The 19,894-nt window shown below is 42.9% G+C and overlaps 1 protein-coding gene across 1 annotated transcript in view; it reads left to right on the top strand.

The window, feature by feature from the left end:
* The first annotated feature begins 271 nt into the window (after nucleotides 1–271).
* RHOBTB1 (Rho related BTB domain containing 1) overlaps nucleotides 272–19,894 on the top strand; it is a 197,479-nt gene continuing 177,856 nt past the window's right edge. Inside the window, exons 1-2 of the mRNA XM_078150728.1 lie at nucleotides 272–408; nucleotides 18,812–18,911. The gene's annotated coding sequence lies outside the window, so the exon portion shown is untranslated. The remainder of the gene's footprint in view (nucleotides 409–18,811; nucleotides 18,912–19,894) is intronic.

Genomic DNA, 19,894 nt, shown 5'->3' with positions numbered 1-19,894 from the left:
CTGGCGCGTTTTCGGTGCCCACTGGGCTCTCCCCGGCAGGGAGGCGGCCGCGGCAGTGACCCTACTAGCCGGGCTCACGTGACATCGTGCCTGTGCCCGCGGCTGCGGCTGCGGCCCTTCGGCTGCAACGGCTCCCCGGGAGGTGGGGGTGCGGCACACCCGGGAAGTAGAGGAGGGCCCGCACGGGGGAAGGGTGGAACCCGGGGCGGGGCCTGTAGGGGCGGGGGGGGGATAGGGAGGGGCCCAGGGCGGCTGCTCTGGATACCGCCTACAAAGCCCGCGCAGCAGCCCTCGTAGCCGGCCCTGGGGGCAGCCTGGGCGGTCCTACCTTGGAGCGCATCCGGCATCCTTCATCCAGCATTCAGCATCCCGCAGACGCGCTCAGGTGCGAGCCCGGACCGTAGCCAGGTGAGCGCGCTACGGCTCCAGAACAGACGGGGAGGGTAGGCTGGGCTCGCACCCCCGCGACCGAGGGAGGGTACGGTTCGAGGTTGCGCGCATGTCCTGCCCCAGGTGTCCTTGCCAGGGTGGCCCCAGGCGAAGCGAGAGTTACCAGGGAGCTCTTGGGGCTCCCTGAGCCCCATGGGACTGGAGGAGAGGGCAGGGGAACGAGGACACTCCTCACCCCTTCTAAGTCCCCGGGGATGCCAAACTCCTGGGAAACGTGCACCTCGTGCTGGGAACTGTTCTTTCCGCACCCGGGACAGAGGCAGGGAACCTGGGGGCTTTGCTCTGACCTTCTTGGTAAGTGGATGCTCGCCTCTGACTAGGGAGGGACCCGCTCGGCACACACACCGTCACACAGACGCAGACACACACGCACATACACACACACACACACACACACACACACACACACACACACACACACACACACACACGCAAGAGGATAAAGTAACGGACAGTCTGCCATCCCTCTGGAATACATCAGGGCGGATGTTCTTTCTCAGGCTCCGGGTTTACCAGCCTTAGTCCACTCTTTCTTCTTCGTCACGGTGAGAAGATTGGAGTGAAGGGTCTCTGAGGGTCCCTTCCACCTCCAAATCCTAGAATACAGTGTTTCTGCCTGCTCTGCTCAGACAACCAGCCCCCCACCCCACCCCCACTAGAAAGCTGACTTGTGTCTCCTTCATTTGTTAGTTTTGGAAACACCTGGCTGTAAACGGTTTAATCTCAGGAAAGACTTTGTTCTCTCCTTTGGGAACCTGGAGAGAAAACAAGAACTACGATTTCAGGACTTTAAAAAAAAGTTTGCTAACTCGCTAGTGATTAAAGCTGTTCTTGTTTGTGAAGTTTGTGACTGAACACACTCCTCTCCAAGTTGTGACTGTGTGTTTAAACGGGAAAGCATTACAACAGGTAAGATTCACCTGGTGGTGACATGATGGGGTGAACAGTGCCCTGGAGACAGAATAACTGCCATGCCCCGGAAGGGACATCTCAGCTGTCACCACTGAGGAAGGCCCTTCCTGATGATCTCACTTATTAAAGATTTCTCCATTGTAAATACATGCATATGCATATGTGTGTATATGGCAGGAAAGGTTTTACTCATCTATAGAAAAGTGGGATCCCCTGTATGCGACTTGAGCACGAGGGCTGTTTCCCCTTTGGTTTGTTATCATTGTTTATCTTTGAAACCCTCCTCTTGGAGGGGAGGTTGTGCTTATCAAAAGCTAGTTGATTATTCGCAGTTTTTCTCCTGTTAACTTAACCATTCTCCCTTGTCAGTAGGCCTGGCCTGCTTTGTTTTTTGACTTTGGATTGCTTTGTATGCCTAACATAATGACTGACTAAGTTCTTGTTGTCATATTGATGTGCTCACACCTTATAGAAACTGCTTGTGTTTACTTCTTTGGGTCAGGTCTTTCCCCTTTCCCCCAATGGAATGTAACCTCCTTGGTGGCTGAGGTTGTTAAATGTCTTTGTTTCTGTGTCTCTAACATTGCAGAAAGAGTAGTAGTAATGGTGGTGGTGGTGGTGGTGGTGGTGGGTGGTGGTGGTGGTGGGGGTGGTAGTAGTAGTAGTAGTAGTAGTAGTAGTAGTAGCAGTAGTAGTAGTAGTAGTAGTAGTAGTAGTAGTAGTAGTAGTTATGTTGATGGTGGTTAGTAGTTATAGTAGTAGTAATAGTCATATAGCACCCACTGTGTGCCAGGCATTGTGCTAAGCACTTTACAAATATTATCACATTTGAGCCTCACAACAACCCTAGGAGATAGGTGCTTTTATCCCCATTTTACAGTTGAGGAAATTGAGGCAAATAGGTTAAGGGACTTACAAAGGGTCACAGTTGTTGAGGTTTAGAATTGGGAGAGCTGGTTCAGGTGTGAAAAAATTCACTTAGACCTTCTCTGTAACCACTTGGGAGCTTTATTTTATGAAAGCTTCATGGGTCTGAGGTTAGGAAGGAGCTAAATAAAGATGCCAATATAGGAAAAAGTCGGGCTTATAGAGACAGAAAGCTATACAGCCTGTAGGGTTTCTTATGGGGGTTGGAGATTAGGGACACAGGATGAGGAAGATGAATAACAGAATAGGGAACACAGGGTAAGGGAGACAAAGGCAATTCTTTTGGTACAAGTTGTATGGCATTTCAAGATAAGGGGAAAAGGCCTTGAGAAGCTCTCAAGTTCCAGGATCTCAAAGTACAGGATGAGCTACAGAATGAGCCTGAAACCCTCTCGGGGGCCTGGGAAAGTAACCCTTTATATTATTTTAAGTCCTAGGGTACCCTTTGTACCCACATCACAGTGACTGTCTTCTATATAGTACACCCTTAAAAAATATTTATAGAATTAAATTGGGACTAATGTAAACTTCTGGCAGTCAGATTTCAAACTGGTAAAAAATCTTGCAATTAATTGTCAGTGATCCAAAAGATGCCTTGACATGGAATCAAGGTGACCATTGGTAGAGCCCGGGATTTGAAGTCAGAGACCATGGGTTGGAATTCCATCTCATATAGTGCTAGCTGTGTAACCTGGGCTAGTCACCACCTCTCTGAGCTTCAGTTTCTTCATCTGTAAAATGGGTAAATGGAGTACTTCCTGCACTGGGCGGTGAGGACCAAATGACTGGCAGGCAGTGTAAGACTGCCTATGTGGGGCTGTCTAGTATGTAAATATGGCCAGGAGTGGCACGGAGAGACACCTGGAATTTAGTTCACTTACACTGAAAGTAGGAAGAAGGTTATGCTCGTTATCACTAATTGCCTAACCAGGAGTGGAGAGGGGAAAGACAAGTAAGATCCAGGTACACTGAGGCTAGGTGAATTCTCCTCTCCCCAAAAGGGATCTTGTACTAAATTCATATCTGTCACATCTGTAAATATCTCTAGTTAAAGAGTAGCTGAGGTTCAGAACAAAAACCGCTGTCCTAACTGCCCTGTAGGGGGAAGGGAGCCCTTACTTAACACTCTAGCCAACTTAGCCCACTTCCACCAAATGCTGGTTATACATGAGACCAGTGTGAATTGCTGGTAAATTTCTTTATCAAAGAAACTAGCAGACAGAAATTGGAGAAGTTATGCAGAATAGAATACACCCACTGCATTGAAATGTAGATGAGCTCTTCTGCTTGGATCAAGACAAGATCTCTGCTCCAGCCTGGAAAGAGGAGACACTCTCTCTCTCTGGGGAGTCCATTACCAGCTGCCCCTAAGGTTGCTAAGAAGTTAAGGAGCATGGCCCCCATCTCATCTACTGCTCTGGAGGCTCCCGCTAGCCATTCAAAAGTCCAGGCTTCATCTTCCTCAACTCATCTCTATCCTCTCTCCAAGTGGGTCCAACAAATTTCCTTATGGAAGTATTCAGTGTCAGGGTTCCCCCATGTTGCTCAAAATGGGTCATAGGTGTGACCCTCAGAAGTAAACTGATGAAGAATAAAATGAGCACAACCAGGAGAATAATTTATACGATAATAACACTCTAAAGACAAGCAATTTTGAAAACTACAAGAACTATGATCAAAACAGTGACCATTTATAATTTTAAAGGACCGATGATAAAACATGCTATCCATTACAGATGTAAGGTGCAGAATGAGACTGTGTGTGAATAAATAGATAGATACATAGACACATAGACAGATAATGTAATTCAATAAATATTAAGTACCTACTATGTGTCAGGCACTATGCTAAGCACTGGGGATGCAGAAAGAAAGAAAGAAGAAAGAAAGAAAGAAAGAAAGAAAGAAAGAAAGAAAGAAAGAAAGAAAGAAAGAAAGGGCAAAAGATAGTCCCTGCACCCAAGGAGCTCACAGTCTAATGAGGATACAGAACACAAATATGTATAGACAATCTTTATACAGGGATAAATAGGAAATAATTAATAGACAGAAGGCACTAGAATTAAGAGGGGTTGGAAAAGGCTTCCTGTAGGAGATGGAATGTTGTCGTTGTTGTTGTTTGTCCTTCATTCTCAAAGAGGATCTTGACATCAGGAAGATCATGCCATGGTTTGCAAGTGAATTGGATTTAAGAGCTGTGAGAGGTCACCAGCCTCACCTTCTCCTTTGGAGCCATCTAGGTCCAGTGGCAAGATAGAGATCAGGACAACTGGAGATGGCCCCCAGGATGGAATTTTAGTTGGGACTTAAAGGAAGCCAGTGGGTGGAGATGAGAAGGAAGAACACTCCAGACATGGAAGTTCCTCGTCCATGGATCGTCATCACTAGATTAAAGACTGCAGGTCAGGAAATAAGGTGTAAGAATAGTGGAAAAGGAGGAAGGGGCTAGACTATGAAGGGCTTTCAAGGTCAAAAAGTATTTGACTGTGGAGGTAATTAGAAGCTTATTGAGTCAGTGTGTGCGTGTGTGTTGGGCGGGGGTGTGACATGATCAGACCTGTGCATTAGCAAAACCCCTTGGATAGCTGAATAAAGGATGGACTGGAGTGGGAAGAGACCTGAGGCAGGCAGACCCACCAGCAGCCATTGCAGTAATCCAGGTGTGAGATGATGAGGGTCTTCACTAGAGTGTTGGCAGTATCAGAGAAGAGAAAGGGTGTATCAAGGAGACGTTGCAAAGATGACAGGCCTTGACAACAGACTGGATGGGGGGAGTAAGAAATAGTGAGAAGTATGTTATGATCCTGAAGTACTGGGAGGATGGTGTGGCCCTCTACACAGTATTAGGGAAGTCACCAGATTATGAGTTTTTTTACCTAAACCTTTCACTTTGTTCTAAGAGACCTCTCACAAAGTAGGAATAATCTGTGAGTACATGTAATGTCAAAACAAAACACATCAATAAAAATGAAAGTGACCAAAAAACCCCAGCAAATCCACCTCCACCTTGGTGAAAAGCAGGATTATATAAGAAAAGGGATGGACACTATTTCAACAGCTATTATTATTTTAGAATAGCCATGTTTCAAACAATTATGCCTATATAAGCAGTTTCCTTATTAGGTGCTCTCTACAGTGATATGAGAATAAAGGGGAAAGGCTTCATGAATTTCTGAAACTAGGAAAAGTTGGTCCAGATTTTAGCAAGTTCGAAAAACAACAAACAGACCTTTGAATTAGATCCAGAGGGAAGATGAGCTTTCCCCACATATCAGATAAGGGGCTAAGCTGAGGGATGTTGTCTTTTTTTTTTTTTTCCAATGAGAGCATTCTCTAAGCCCTGGGTTTCATAATCTGTGTGGAAGATGGCTCCTGAAGCCGGGGAAAGGAATCTAGGAACTCTTTAAAGCCAGAGTTCATTTTGGGCCATTGCTCCCAAACAGTGCCAATATAATTGTAAGGCTTTGGTTATTGTCACTGATCAAGAGGTTTTTTGTTTTGTTTTGTTTTGTTTTTGCTTTTTGGTGAGGCAATTGGGGTTAAGTGACTTGCCCAGAGTCACACAGCTAGTGAGTGTCAAGTGTCTGAGGCTGAATTTGAACTCAGATCCTCCTGACTCTAAGGCTGGAGCTCTATCCACTGAGCTGCCTAGCTGCTCCACTGATCAACAGTTTTTAAGAATGAGCTTTGGATTTTGTAAAAGTTAATGATTTTGAAATCTCCTTGTTTACACTTCAGTTTTCTCAGGAGTTTGCTAAATTCATTTAAAAAATCAATTTCCCCAACTCTGCGTTTAATTGCTTCTTTAAAATCAAAGGCCTGCTGTATTCTAAGGCAGTAGGATGTAGTGGATAAAGTCTTAGACTCAAAATGAGAAAGTTGGAAGAGCATGTGGCAGCCATCTGTCCAACCCATGCTGAAAAGGAATTTTCATTATAAAATTCTCAGTAAGTAATCATTCAATCTCTGCTTTAACCCCTCCAAGAGTCAGCCACATCTTAGTTGTGAATCCTACCTCTGACATGTGGTAGATGTATGACTCTGGGGAAGTCACTTTACTCCTCTGAACCTCAGTTTCGTCATCTGTAAAAAGATGGTAGTGGCAGCTGTAGTACCTTTCTCATGGGGTTGTTGCAAAGCTCACTGACTCTGTGTTTGTGCATGCATGCCTATGTGCCTGTGCACGTGTACCTGTGTGTGCGCATGCATGCAGGGGAGTGAGCACTTTTCCATTTTAGTTTTTGGAATCTTTCCTCTCTGTGATATTGATCCTTAAGTTCCTTTTAGATTGATGCCACACCCGGCACAGACTTTTTTTTCTTCTACGTGGGTCTGGCCATTCTTCCCGTTTTTGTCTTCAGTGACATATTTCCTCTTGCAGCAAGCTGAACTCTGAAGAGTTAAGAGTCCAAACATAGAGATTCTGTGATCTTTGGAAGGCTTAGCTCTAAATCAGATGGAAAGGTCCCATGGTTCTTAGGGTGCAGCGGCAAAGCGGATGGTTAATGCCTCTTCTTTCATGTTTTTTCCACCAATAAAATTGCATCTTTTTGTGATATTGAACCATTAGACAGAGTCAAGGACTTTGGTGGGAAGACCTTCCCTTCCTGGGTCCTCAGGAGCTTTCAAGTGCAGGCTTCATCTCCATAGGGGTGCTTCCCAGGAGGATGGCTGAAGGCATGGGGCTGGGAGCTTGCTACTCCCAAGGCTCCTGGGTTCAGGGTCCTGGGTTGTCGCCATTGGGGTTTATGGGAAGATGGTGGTTAATGTGCTGGTGGTGGTTTTACTTGTCTGGCTCATGCTGCCTCCTATCTCTTCTTCTGGGAGCCTTATTGATTCAGCTAGCCTGTCTTATCGCCCTGTGTGTGGCAGCTAGTTGACAGTTGGTCAGGATGAATGGCCTCTCCTCCACCAAAGTCGTTTCCCTGGTTGATGGCTGTGTGCACTGGACCAGTGGTCTGGGGACAGGAGAGAGCCCTGTCATTCCCTGGCTAACTGTGCTTATTTTTAAATGGTTTCTTAAGTTCCTTCAAACTCTAAATCTAAGATCCTTTGAAAAATAATCTGAAATTAAAATACAAAAACCTGCTGGGGATGATTATCCAAATGTTCATTATTTACACTTTGGATTGAATGGGTGCCTTCATTCTGTAAATGTCTATTAAGTTCCTGCTTTATGCAGACACTATACTGGTTGCTTGTTATACATAAATATTTAGAACTCAGGTCTAGCTCTCAAAAAGCATTTCATATAAAGACTGGAAAGGGGGCAGCTAGGTGGTATGGTGGATAGAGCACCAGCCCTGGATTCGGGAGGACTGGAGTTCAAATCTGGTCTCAGACACATAATACTTATTAGCTGTGTGACCCTGGGCAAGTTACTTAAGCCCATTGCCTAACCAAATAAAAAACAAAACCAAAAGATGGGGGAAAAAAGACTGGAAAGAACAGTCAAATGGCTACTGTATGAGAGAAAATAAGCATAGGAAAATAATAGTAAGAAGAAGAATTTTATAGGGCTTTGAATTTAACTAAGAATTTTATATATGCAAATTCATCTTAACCTCATGGCAGCCCTGGGAAATAGCTGTTAATATCCCCGTTTTACAGATAAGGAAACTTGAAGCACAGGAGATTGAGTGATTTGTCTGAGATCACACAAGTGTCTGAAGCAAGATTTAAACTAGGGTCTCCTAGTCCCCAAGTCTAGTGTTCTGTGTCCTATAATATCAAGCTGTCTGTGAATTCTAGATTAGGAAAAAGTATTTTTAGAAATTTTAGGAGCAGGAAAGAATTTGATGTGAGGGGAAATGAGGTGAGGCTCTGTGGAAGAAGTGGTGCCTGAGTTGGACCTTGAAGGAAAGAAGGGAGCTTGGATACATGATGTGAAGGGTTGGGTGGGAGATAAGGATAGAGTTCATTCCAGCCATCAGGGATAATGTAAAGGTAAAGAGATGAAAGAAAATAAAAGGATGAGAATCAGAGGAACAGAAAGGAATCTCACATGGCCACAATGGAGAGTAGATGAAAGGGAAATAAGGCCGACAAAGGTGAATGGAGCTAGACTGCGAATGGTATTTGATAACATAAAACTTGACCACCTAAAACTTTAGGTTAGCACTCCACACACCCCCACCCAAAATATTTATTTCATCTTACCTGTAGAAAGAAATTCATTTTGTAAGCATAACAAAAAATATCTAATCCAACCCCAATAATATGGGAGACTCCAACCTCTCTGTTCTTCAGTTTCCACATCTATAAAATTAGGCTGTGTATACCTATAGTGGCTACTTTATGGGTTGTTGTGAGGCTCAAAGGATATCAAATATGAGAGGCAATGTGGTGTAGTAGGTAGTGTTCTGGGTATTGAATCAGGAGAAACCTAAGTTCAAATTGTAACTCTGACACTTACTAGCTGCGTGAGTCTAGGCAAGTCACCCAAACTCACTGAGCCTCCTCATCGGTAATACAAGGATGATAACATCGATAGTACTTACCCTCCTCCTTCCCCCCTCCCCCCCAAAAACACCTTATAATATCCAGGAAAATAATCTATCGCTTTTGTAATGGAGATGAGTGACAGAATTAGGAAAGAAACGTTGTCTAAAAATTCTAGGGTTTCTCTTCCACAGTCTAGTTCAATCATTTTTTTCTCAATGTGGTATAGAGGAAATACCACTAACCTGGGCATCACAAGACCCAAATTCAATTTTGGCTCTATCATTTTGCCCTTGAAAAATAAGTGAATGAATGAATTAAAAAAAACATTTATTAAGCACTTAATATATATGCAAAGCCCTGTGCTAAGGGCTGGAGATACAAATAGCAAAGACAGTCCCTGCTCTCAAAGGGCTTTCATTCTAATTGGGGGAGACAACACATATGGAAGGTTTCAGGGGCAAATCTTATGGAAAAGTCCTACGGTTGTTGGGGTGCTGCAGCAAAGCACATAGAGATGCTTCTTCTTTAACGTAATTTCAATTGTTTAAACCGTATCCATTTCTGATGTTGAACCATGCTGTGGTGTGGATCGCCTTGTCACTGACAACACCAGCTTGTCTCTCCTAGGTCCAGGTGGCCTTGCCTTGACCTAAAGCCATACAGAGCCCCCAGCCTCAGAGTAACCAATAATAAGAAAATATGGAAGGAGAGAACTGACCCCTGCCAGAGGAGGAGAAAGGACAGAGAAAGAGAGGACAACATCTGTTTGTCTTTACATCCTTTCCACTAATTCTAGGCCAGTCATGTGTCACTTTCTTCTTCCTTGTTCTAATTCAGGATCATAGATCAAGAGTTATAAGGGACCTTAAAGGTCCTCCAGTTCAAAACCCTCAGTTTTACACAGAAGGAGACCAAGGCCCAGAGAGTATTAAGCTGCTTGCCCAAAGTCACACATGGAGCCAAATAGCAGAATGCAGATTCAAACTCAGGTGTTGAGATTCAAAGTTTAGAATACCTTCCATTGTACCATCCTACCTCCCGTAGTTCAAGTCTCCTCATTTTGTAGAGGAGGAAATTAAGGCCCAGAGACCATTAAGTGACTTGCTCAAGTTCATGTAGGTAGTAAGCATTAGAGGTAATATTCAAACTCTTCCTCTGGCTTCAAAGCTGGTCTCTGCAGCCTGCTTCTAAACCCCGTTCTCCCATCCCTCCCTCACGACCTCAACAAGGGTTGAGCAAAGTTGGGCAAGAGCCCAACTTCCGTCCAGTAAGTGCTTAACTTAGTAGCTGACATTTATGTAGTGTTTTGAGGTATACAGAACACTTATTATCTTAAGTGACTCTCACCATAACCCTGTTAGGTGAGCAGTTGTCAGTATTAGTATCTTAATTTTCTAGATAGGGAAACTGAGTCTCAGAGGCATCAAGTGGCTTTTTCGTTATCATTCAGCTAATAAGTGTCTGAGGAGGAATTCAAACTTAGATCTCCAGATCCAAGTCCTAGTACTCTCTCAACTAAACCCACTGATGAGAGAGCTCCTAGAGTAAGTGTGGTGTGTGTGTGTGTGTGTGTGTATGTGTGTGTGTAGATGGAAAGGGTCCTTTCCTAAAAGGAGGAGGCAACAACCTCTAAAGCTATTTTCTCAGTGTATTTGTAATTTCCCGCTACACCTTTGAGGAGCGAGGCCAGTGTTCTGGCAATAGCTAACTCATGAAATAAAGAGGTATTCTAAATGGCTAGATAGAATCTCAAGCAGGATGCTTCCTAACGCAATATAACATTTGTAAGATGATAGCATTAGAGCTGGCAAGGAAGGATTTTCCAGGCCTGCTTTGTTATTGGGTTTTGGGTTAGGTTTTTTTTTTTTTTTTTTTGCACCCTCAGTGCTTTCCACTTTTTTTAAAAATTGGATCTGAGAAGAGAAGAGGTCCATACCTATGATTTCTTGGAAGCCTTAATTGAGGACATTCCTTCCATTAATACAGGCCAGAACCTTCTCTCCAACTTACGGTCTTACAGAATTGCCAGGAGTCCTAAGAGGTTAAGTGACTTACCCAGGGTCCTGCAGCAAGTATTTGAGAGAAGTGAGATTTGAACCCAGGTCTTCTTTCCTCAAAGACCAACTTCCCATCCACCATCATGCTGCCTTTTGCCTGTACATATTAGACCTTAAGTAGATATTTGTTGAATTGAATTCACAGGATCATAGATAGATCACGAAAGAGGAGGAAACTCAGACTTTCTCATCCAGTCTCCTCCTTTTACAGATGAAGAAACTGAGACCCAGGCAGAGGAGTGACTTCCCAAGGTCATACCTTTTGTCATTCTTTTAATGTATCCATTTAACAGATATGTACCTGCTCTGTACAAAGTGCAGCAATGGCTCTGGCTTTTATTCATTTCTTTGGGGAATGTACGTCTATGTTTTTGTGTGGGTCAGGGAATAGTTTTATTAAAAAAGAAAGAAAGAGAACACTAATTAATACAAGCATGGAAGACTGGCTGTCTTGCCTTGTTAAGATTTGAGTTATTGTAGTTATTTTCAATTGTACTGTATGCCACTTATAAAGCCGCCCCACCCCCTCCACCCCCACAAGGTAATACAGCATGAAGAAATTTGGCTTCAATGCAAACTGTCATTCTGATGACACAGAACTTTTTTTTAAATAGGCTCCAAATGCCACAGAATAGAAGACTATAAATGTAGAGATTTACTGCTTGCATTTTATAGCGTATCTGAACAGCCACAAATCAAAATTTGGTATTTTCAGAACACTACAGTTTACAATCTGGGCCTGAACTTGCTGGGTCAAAATTGGCCCATATTGCTGCAGTTGTATCTTTAAAGGCATTAAATACCTAGGATGAAATGACTTGATATTATGAAATGTATAGGGCCATAGTGTGCATTGCCTCTGGACAACTTTAGGGTCCCATTCTCCTGTCATCTAGAAAATAAATCATATATTTAGTGCCCAGTGACAAATGGCTTCCTTGAGAGAAGGTTGTTTGGTCCAGTACTTAGAAAGCAGAAATAAGAAGTAGAGTTGGGTTTCACATCCCTCCTCTCCCCTCTGGAGCCTTGGCTGACCTCTTTGTCTTAGGATTCTGGCATTTGAGCTAGAAGGGCCTGAAGAAGTCGCCCTCATTTTGCAGGTGAGGCCCAGAGAAAGAAAGTGTCTTCTCCAAGGTAACCCAAGTGGTAAATAGCAGAGCGAGGGTTCTAACTCAGGATCTCTGACTTCAGAACCCATGTCCTTTTCACCATGCCAATGGTATCCCTTTAAGACATAGCTCTTCCTTTTCAGAGTTTCTGGTAATACCCTTGCCAAAATGGCCAGAGCTTGAGGGTTATAGTTGCTTCTTATCATTTAGGTAGGCATTGGAACTAGAGATGGCTCAAAGTGGGGTGAGGGAGATTCTAGGTACTTGAAGGCTCTGCCACCAGAGACCAAGCTATGGAAGATCAGATACAGTGAGAAGTCCCAGATGTTCCTGTCACCCGAGGACCATTCTAGCCAAGTTCAGAGCAGCTCATCACCACTTTGGTCAGAGAGTTGATCCAATGACTACCTACTATGTCACCAAGAGGATGCAACGTGGCCCTAGTGAGAGAGTCCACACTGATTCCTGAAATATTGACACGCAGGAGATATTGACAGTACAGAGATACAGGAATTTTCCAAGGTAGAAGCAGGGTCTGCAGGGATCACCTAAATTTAGAGGTAGATGCATGGTGCAGTGGTTAGAGTCACCTGGGTTCAAACCCTTCCTCAGACACAAACTAACTGTGTGACCCTGGCAAGTCACAAAACCTCCATCAGACTCGTTACTTGGAGTCCTTGAGGACAAGAAAGGAGCATTGCCTTTTAAAATATTCTTAGCACAGTGCCTGGCCCATAGCAAGCACCTAATAAATGTTCATTAACTGAAAATGATCTCTTCATTCACAGATTGTTATGAAGGTTAAATGAGATAAACATGTCTACCTCTGCTTTGCAAACCTTAAATTGCTATACAAGCTATCCCAGAAGTCTTAGTGCAGGCTTGAATTTTGGTATTCTGAAACTAAAGACTTGGGACATCCCAAATAAATGCTAGCTCTTTTTGGAGCCCCTGTTTTGACTTCCATCCATCAGTGGTGAGCCCTCTTCTCTAGCATTACACAGCCCTTGCGCTATTGTGGTAAACTATCTCAAGAGTCCAGGTATAGGCAGGAAATGGAACTTGGTGTAGTAGAGTCAGAAGGAGCTACATTCAGGTCTGGCCTCAGACACATCCTGGCTATGTGACCTTGGGTCAGTCATTTGCTATCCAGGTGCTCTAGAGCTCTCTGAGACTTGAAGTTACAGATGCTCCCACATATGTTGACAGAGGAACTTTCTTCCTCTGGGAGTTCTGGTACCTATGGAAGCAAAGGTCTCAGGTCTAATCCCTATTCTACAAGGGACCTTCTCACTGTCAAATCACTCATTCATGATGTCATTGGTCTTCTTGGAAAAGGAAGGACAAACAACGACAGTTATCCAATGATTCCTCAACTGGAGTTTTTTCCATAGAAAATGATAGAGAAGAGGCTATTACCATTGGTTTTGAAGACCACTGGGCCATCCTCTTATCTCCTCAATTGGAATAATAGCTCCTAAGGGCAGGAGCTGCCTTACCTTTCCTTTGCATCCTCAGAAATTCACTAGGTGCTTGGGGCATAGTGTTGTTTAGTCATTTTTCATCCATTTCAGACTCTTCATGACCCCTTTTGGGGGTTTCATGGCAAAGATACTGGAATGGTTTTCCATTCCCTTCTCCAGTTCATTTTACAAATTAGGAAACTGAGGCAAACAGGGGTAAGTGATTTGCCCAGGATCACACAGCTAGTAAGTGTCTGAGGCTGGATTTGAACTTGGGTCTTCCTGACTCCAGGCTCAGCATTATATCCACTGTGCCAACTTGCTGCCTGCTTGGCACATAGTGAATGCTTAATAAGTGCCTTTCACGTACTCCCTCTCTATCCAGATCTCAGGACTCAACTGGTCCTTAATTACAGTAACTGAAATTTAGATAAAGCTTTAAAACTGGCAAAATATTTTATGCACTTGGTCTCATTGGGCCCTCATAACAACCTTATGAAGGAATTCCTACAGATATTCTTAACCTCATTTTATAGATAAGGAGATGGAGACACAGAGAGATTTCAGTGATTAGCCCAGAGTCACACAGGCAGCAAGTGTCAAAGGCAGAATCTGAACCCAGATCAAGTCTAATATTCTCTCTACTGTGCCAATGTGGCCTCTCCTGCAACTTTATATCTTCCCCATTGATTAATATAAGTTATTCCAATCAAGTTTGGCTAGGATACCTAAGGTAGGTGGCCATGGGGACTTCTCTGACTTTCTCTTTGCAAGTGCCAAAGGTAATAACCAGCCTCCAAGCACATTTTGTGGGTTTGTGGTATTCTCCACTGGGCTATAAATGGATGGTATTGACAGCTCTATTCGTCATTCTTAAGCCAAAGGCTTGCTTTCCTTTGCTTTGAAATCAGAATCAGGCGGCAGCCGTTCCACATTTCCATGTGGAATGGTTTTATTTTCATAATTGCAAAATTACATTTACAACCTAATACCCTAGGATGGTTTCCATTTTCAAGATTTCTGTTGGTTGTTTTAGGGGGCCCTGTGTCTGGAACATAACTGAGGGAAAACAACGTATGTGGCATTTGAGACATCTGTCTATTTATTGAGATTCTAACATGCATGCTTGAAATATCTTGCCATATGGAGACAAAGACATTTCTGTTGCATTTGACTATGTGTGTATATTCCACCGGACTCTTTTTTTTTTATCCTTTCTATGTACATTTCTTATCATCCTCTCATCATAACTGCAGCCAACTTTGAATGTCCATAGAATTGACAAAATTGGTTTTACCAAGAAATTCTAGTAATGGCTCACCTTTTGATTTACCAAGCATTTTCATTGTAACAAACAACATAAGGTAGAAATGTAAATACACAAACATGCAGAATTACACACATGTGTATAGATCTGTAGTGGTCCTTGTTGGAGACAGCTCCTGCAGATTCAACGTTGGGATGAAATGAGGCACTCGAGAGTAAGCAGTTTAACACAGCAAGGAAACACAACAAGGATACTATTGTACTTAGTTTCTCTGGTCATTCCCCACCCTTGTCTCTATCTGGTCATCAGGCAAGATATGGTAAAGGACATGGTAACCTGGGTGGTCTTCAGGAATCCACCAAGTCTGAGGGGCTTAGATTTCACATGGCTGGGACTTTGTTGTCTACTCTCTGAGATGACCAGGAAGTGGTCTCAAGTAAACCAGAGTCAATCAGGGCTCTGGGGCAAAAATCTACATTTGTCTTCTTCTAGTTAAAGCCTCCCAATGTTGTGAATAGGAAGAGTGAAGCCATGTCAGGAAAATATCGGTCTTATCACAGTCTATACCTGTGATTTTTATCAATGTAGGGAATTGTTCCTGTCTCCTCTGAAGATCAGCAACTGCATAAGGAACTGCCCCAGGCAAGTCAGCATCCTTTCTGCAGCTTAGAGAAGTGACTTACCCAGGGTCACATAACCTCGATAGCAGAGGCAAGGCTTCTACGTTGTTCCGACTCCAAAACTAGCTCCCTATCCAGTATAGCACATTGCCTCTTTATTATCCTCAAAATTGAGGTTCAGATTAGTTAAACTGTTTGCCTTCAGTCATAAGGCTGCAAAGTATCAGAATCAGGATATGAATCCAGTGCCTCTGACTCCAAATCCATCAATTATTCAACTGCACTTTGCTAGGATCTCATAGTATAGCCAGAGAAAAGAGATTAGACCATGGAACACCAACCCAAGTAGCTCATCCCTACCAAACATTCTGCCTCGGCATGTGCAATGAGGGGGGAAGGGGGAATGGGATGGTGCAATGCCTACCTGTTGTAATTGTAAAAAACCACTCCCTAATTACTCACTGGATCACAGTTCTGGAGCTAGAAGGAATGTCAGGGGCTATCTACTCCAACCTCCTCATTCCACAGATAGGGAAACTCAGTCACCCAGCAAGGTGACCTAACCTGCCCAAGGCAGCACCAGTAACATATGGCAAAGCCAGGATTTGAATCGAGGTCCTCTGCTGACACAATATCCAGTTTTCTTTTGCTTATTAAATACCTGCTACATGCCAGGCATGCACTGATCTAGGAATTAGAGATATGAAAATGGAGTCTGTAGTGTATTAGGAAAAACAACTCATGTATGTGGCAGTATATGAACATATGTTTAAAAAGTAATAACAAGTTCATATCAGGAGGGAGGCCCTGAAAGCTGATGGGCATTGTGAAAAGTTTAGTGAGAAGGATTTAAATTCCAGCCTAAGGAATATGCATCTTTCCCCTAGAAGCAGTAGGGAGCCATTGTAGGATTTTGAGCAAACACAGAGTATTGCGGGATATGGAGCCATACTCCTGAGTAGTTGGAAATGAAGTTCCAGAGAGGAAAAAAAATGAGCACCGTAAATCACAAGGAGAAAGTAACAGATAAGTCAAACCCAACATCTGTGACTCCCAAATTCTGTCCCTGTTTTATATTAGTTAGGGATAAGAGGAGGGACCCTATTCTCTCTTCCATTGTTAGTTTCTGCTATCTCTTTAAATTAGAATCACTTGCTTATCATTAATCATTAATTTCCAAAAATAGTCAGAAGGTAGAAATAGACCTAGTGTGGGGGGCATTGGCTTACTGAACCATAGGCAAGGGTCAGGGGGCTACTTGTAGAAATTGGAAGTTGGCAGTTGGTTGGTATGTTCTCCTAATGGACACTGATAGGACTTCCTCTAGTCACCCAGCGTCCTTCTAGTCAAGTGATTCTTAATCTTTTTGGTGTCTTAGATCCTTCTGGCAGTAGAGAAGCCAGGGGTCTGGCTTCATGGACTTCCCTTTCAAAATCATGTTTTTAAATAATTGAAGGAAATGTTCAGTTTCCTTTGGAAGTTAGTGAAAAATGAGGGGCTTTATTTCTTATGCAAGTTCATGGACTCCCTAAAATCTATCCTTAGGTCACTTCAGGTCATGAAGAATTCTTACTGAGTGCTTCTCCTCCTAGCTGACCTTGTAGATTATGATAGGTTAATGTACTGTAATATCATGGTGCTGTTACAAAAAAAAAGTAAATCAATTGGCATTTATTAAGTGTCTGCTATGTGCCAGGCACAGTGCTCAGTGCTGGGGTTATAAAGAAAAATAAAAAAAAAACAGTTCTTGCTCTCAAGTAGCCTACACTCTAGCAAGGAAGACAAATGCGAACAACAATATGTAAACAAGTTATGTACAGGAGAAATCGAGGATAATCTCAGAAGAAAGGCATTAAAATTAAGGAGGACTGGGAAAAGCTTCTTGCACAAGGTGGGACTTCAGCAGAGACTTGAAGGAAATCAGAGAAAGTTGGAGGCAAAGATGACAAAGGAGAGTATTCCAGGAATGGGAGATAGTCAGTGAAAATACTCCAACTTTGGAGATGGAGTATCTAGTATGAGAGCAGCAAGGAGGCCATTGTCACTGGTTCAAAGAGTGCTTGGATCCTAGTAGGAACAATGCAAGGTGATAGAGAAAAAGAAATGTGTGTTTGTGTATAAAATACCTATACTACAAAGAAAATATACCTGTAAGTATAAATAATATTATAAAATATCTGTAAATACAAATATGTATGTTATAAAGAAAAAAATTAAAGAGTCCTACCCTCAGGAAGCTTACATTCTACATGGGAGAATATGGTGTAAGACAGGAGAGAGGTCAGATAAAGAACCCTTGGAAAATTTGGAAAGGGAAGGCCCTAATGACTGGGCAGATTAGGAAAAACTTCACAGCTGGAAGAAACATTTGAGCTGAAGCTTCATAAGAAAATTCTGCTGGGCAGACATGGAGAGGGGGACATTCCAGACATGGGAGACAGCCTATACAAAGATACAGAAAAAGGAGATGGAATATTGGGTTTGGGGAATACCTTATGGAGTCTATAAAACAGAGTAATATGAAATAAAGCTGGAGGGGTGGATGGGAACCAACCTGTAGAGAATCTTAAATGTCAGAGTAAGAAATTTGTATTTCATTCTTGAAGCAAAAAGAGCTACTGAGAGTTCTTGAGCAGAGGAGTGACCCAGTAACCTAGAAAAATTGTTTTGGCAGCCCTGTGATGAATTGGTTGGAGAAGGGAAGCAGATAGAGTCAAGATCAATCAGGAGGCTATTGAATTAGTCCAGGCAGGAGAAGATGAAGGCCTGAACTAGGGTAGGGAGACATTTGAATGGAAAGAAAGGGACAGAGGCAAAAGGTGTCATGGAGGCAGAATTGACTTCTTTTTTTTTTTTCCTGTAGAAGGATCAGGCAGTTGCAGCAACCCCATCCAATGTTCCTATCTCTTCAGAGGGTGAAAGGTGCTTTGGGGAGCTGATCATCTTGCCCCACTATTCCAAAGGAAGTAGTTGGGAGAGATAAGAAGGAAAGGCATGATTTGTAGCTGGGCTTCCCTAATGGTTCAAGTAATAGCTATCTTTCTCTCTCCGTTCCCCCACGATCGGAGAATTTATGAATTTAAACCTTTTGTGCTGGCCAAAGGGGGAGGAGGGAATCATTTCTTCAAACTGGCTATGGTCCATTCTCTGTTTCAAAACATTCATGCACAGAAAATATTTTTCTTGACTTCTCAAGAAATAAGAACAGGGAAAAAATATCAGCTTCTATAGAGTAGGTTCATTTATCTTATCATTAACCAAACATTGTCAGCTCCTTTGATTTATGGTCAATTCATTTCAATAAGCACGTGGTAATGAATCAGCCAGGACTTATTAAGTGCCTACTATGGGCAGGACACTGTTATGAGCCCTGGAGACACAAAAAGAAAACAGTCCTTTCCTTCAGGATTTTATATTTCATTGTGTGGAGGGGAGGTGCGGGGGAGGGGTTGGGATTAGGGAGCAGGACTCATTCACAGACACATAAATGCAAAGCATTTACAATGCATTCGAATTCTATTTGTGATGATAAAATATTCCATGTTTGTATTTCTTTCCTTAGTGTGATTATAATCAAACACCTGGTAGGACTCCTCATTCTAACAAGCGAGCTCGGACAAGTTATTAAAATGGAAATGAAGGTCCTTTTCCCTTTTGGCTGGGTAAGTAGAGATTGATAGCAATATTAGAATTTACTTTCCTCTCCACCTTCCTTAAAAAATGTTCAGTTTTGGTAACATTTTGCCTAGAAAACCTTGAAAGTAGAGTTATTAATGGACGGGTCCTTGTGCAGTTAGGCATTTGTAACAGTATCGTTCTTTGGTTTCATTCACTGGACATGTATTTTTTGATCCAGGGGACAAAGAGAAAATTTACTCTACAGAATACTTTATGAGTCATTATCCAGGCCCTGCTTGGGGACCTTCAGTGATAGGGAGGCCATTGTGTAAAGCCATTCCACTTTAGGGTAGCTTGGATTACTTGGAAGGTTTCTTGCCCTCAAGACTTAACTTTCTGCCACCTAACCACCATTTATCTCCCCAGTTCTGCCCTTTTGGAAGCCAAACAGAACAAGTCTGTAAAGAGTTGATTCCTTCAGCTTGGATCAGCCTGCTCCATCAATCGTTTTTAAGTCTCTTCTCACTTCCCTATGACACCCTTCACATTCTTGAAAACTGTCACGTCACCTTTACTTCTACTCCAGGCATTCCCATTTCCTTCAAGAAGTCCTCCCATTGTATGACCTCCAGGACCCCTTCACCATGCTGTTTGTCCTCTTCTTAGTGCTTTCTAGCTAATCCACGTCCTTCTTCAAACAAGACTGATCTTTTCAAACAAAACCCCGTAATGTTTCTGGACCAACTACTCATCTTAATAATAACCATCCACTGGTCAGCAGGGTCATGGAAACCCAACCTTTTGTCAGGACAATGTTTGAATTTGAAGGACAAGGTTCCATATGGGTTCAAATCCCAGATCCTCTACTTACTAAATGTGTGACTTTGAGCCTCAGTTTCCTCACCTGTGAAAGGATAGGGGTTCAATTAGATCAGCAGTTCTCAAACTTTTTAGCCTTAAGAACCCTTTACACTCCAAGGACTCCAAAGATCTTTTGTTTGGATTTGTACAGATTACACTTATCCAT

Source organism: Phascolarctos cinereus, unplaced genomic scaffold, assembly GCF_003287225.1.
Source record: "Phascolarctos cinereus isolate Bilbo 61053 unplaced genomic scaffold, phaCin_HiC Scaffold_3;HRSCAF=262, whole genome shotgun sequence".
In the NCBI taxonomy this organism is placed as follows: Eukaryota; Metazoa; Chordata; class Mammalia; order Diprotodontia; family Phascolarctidae; genus Phascolarctos; species Phascolarctos cinereus.
This window is presented reverse-complemented; position numbering and strand designations above follow the sequence as displayed.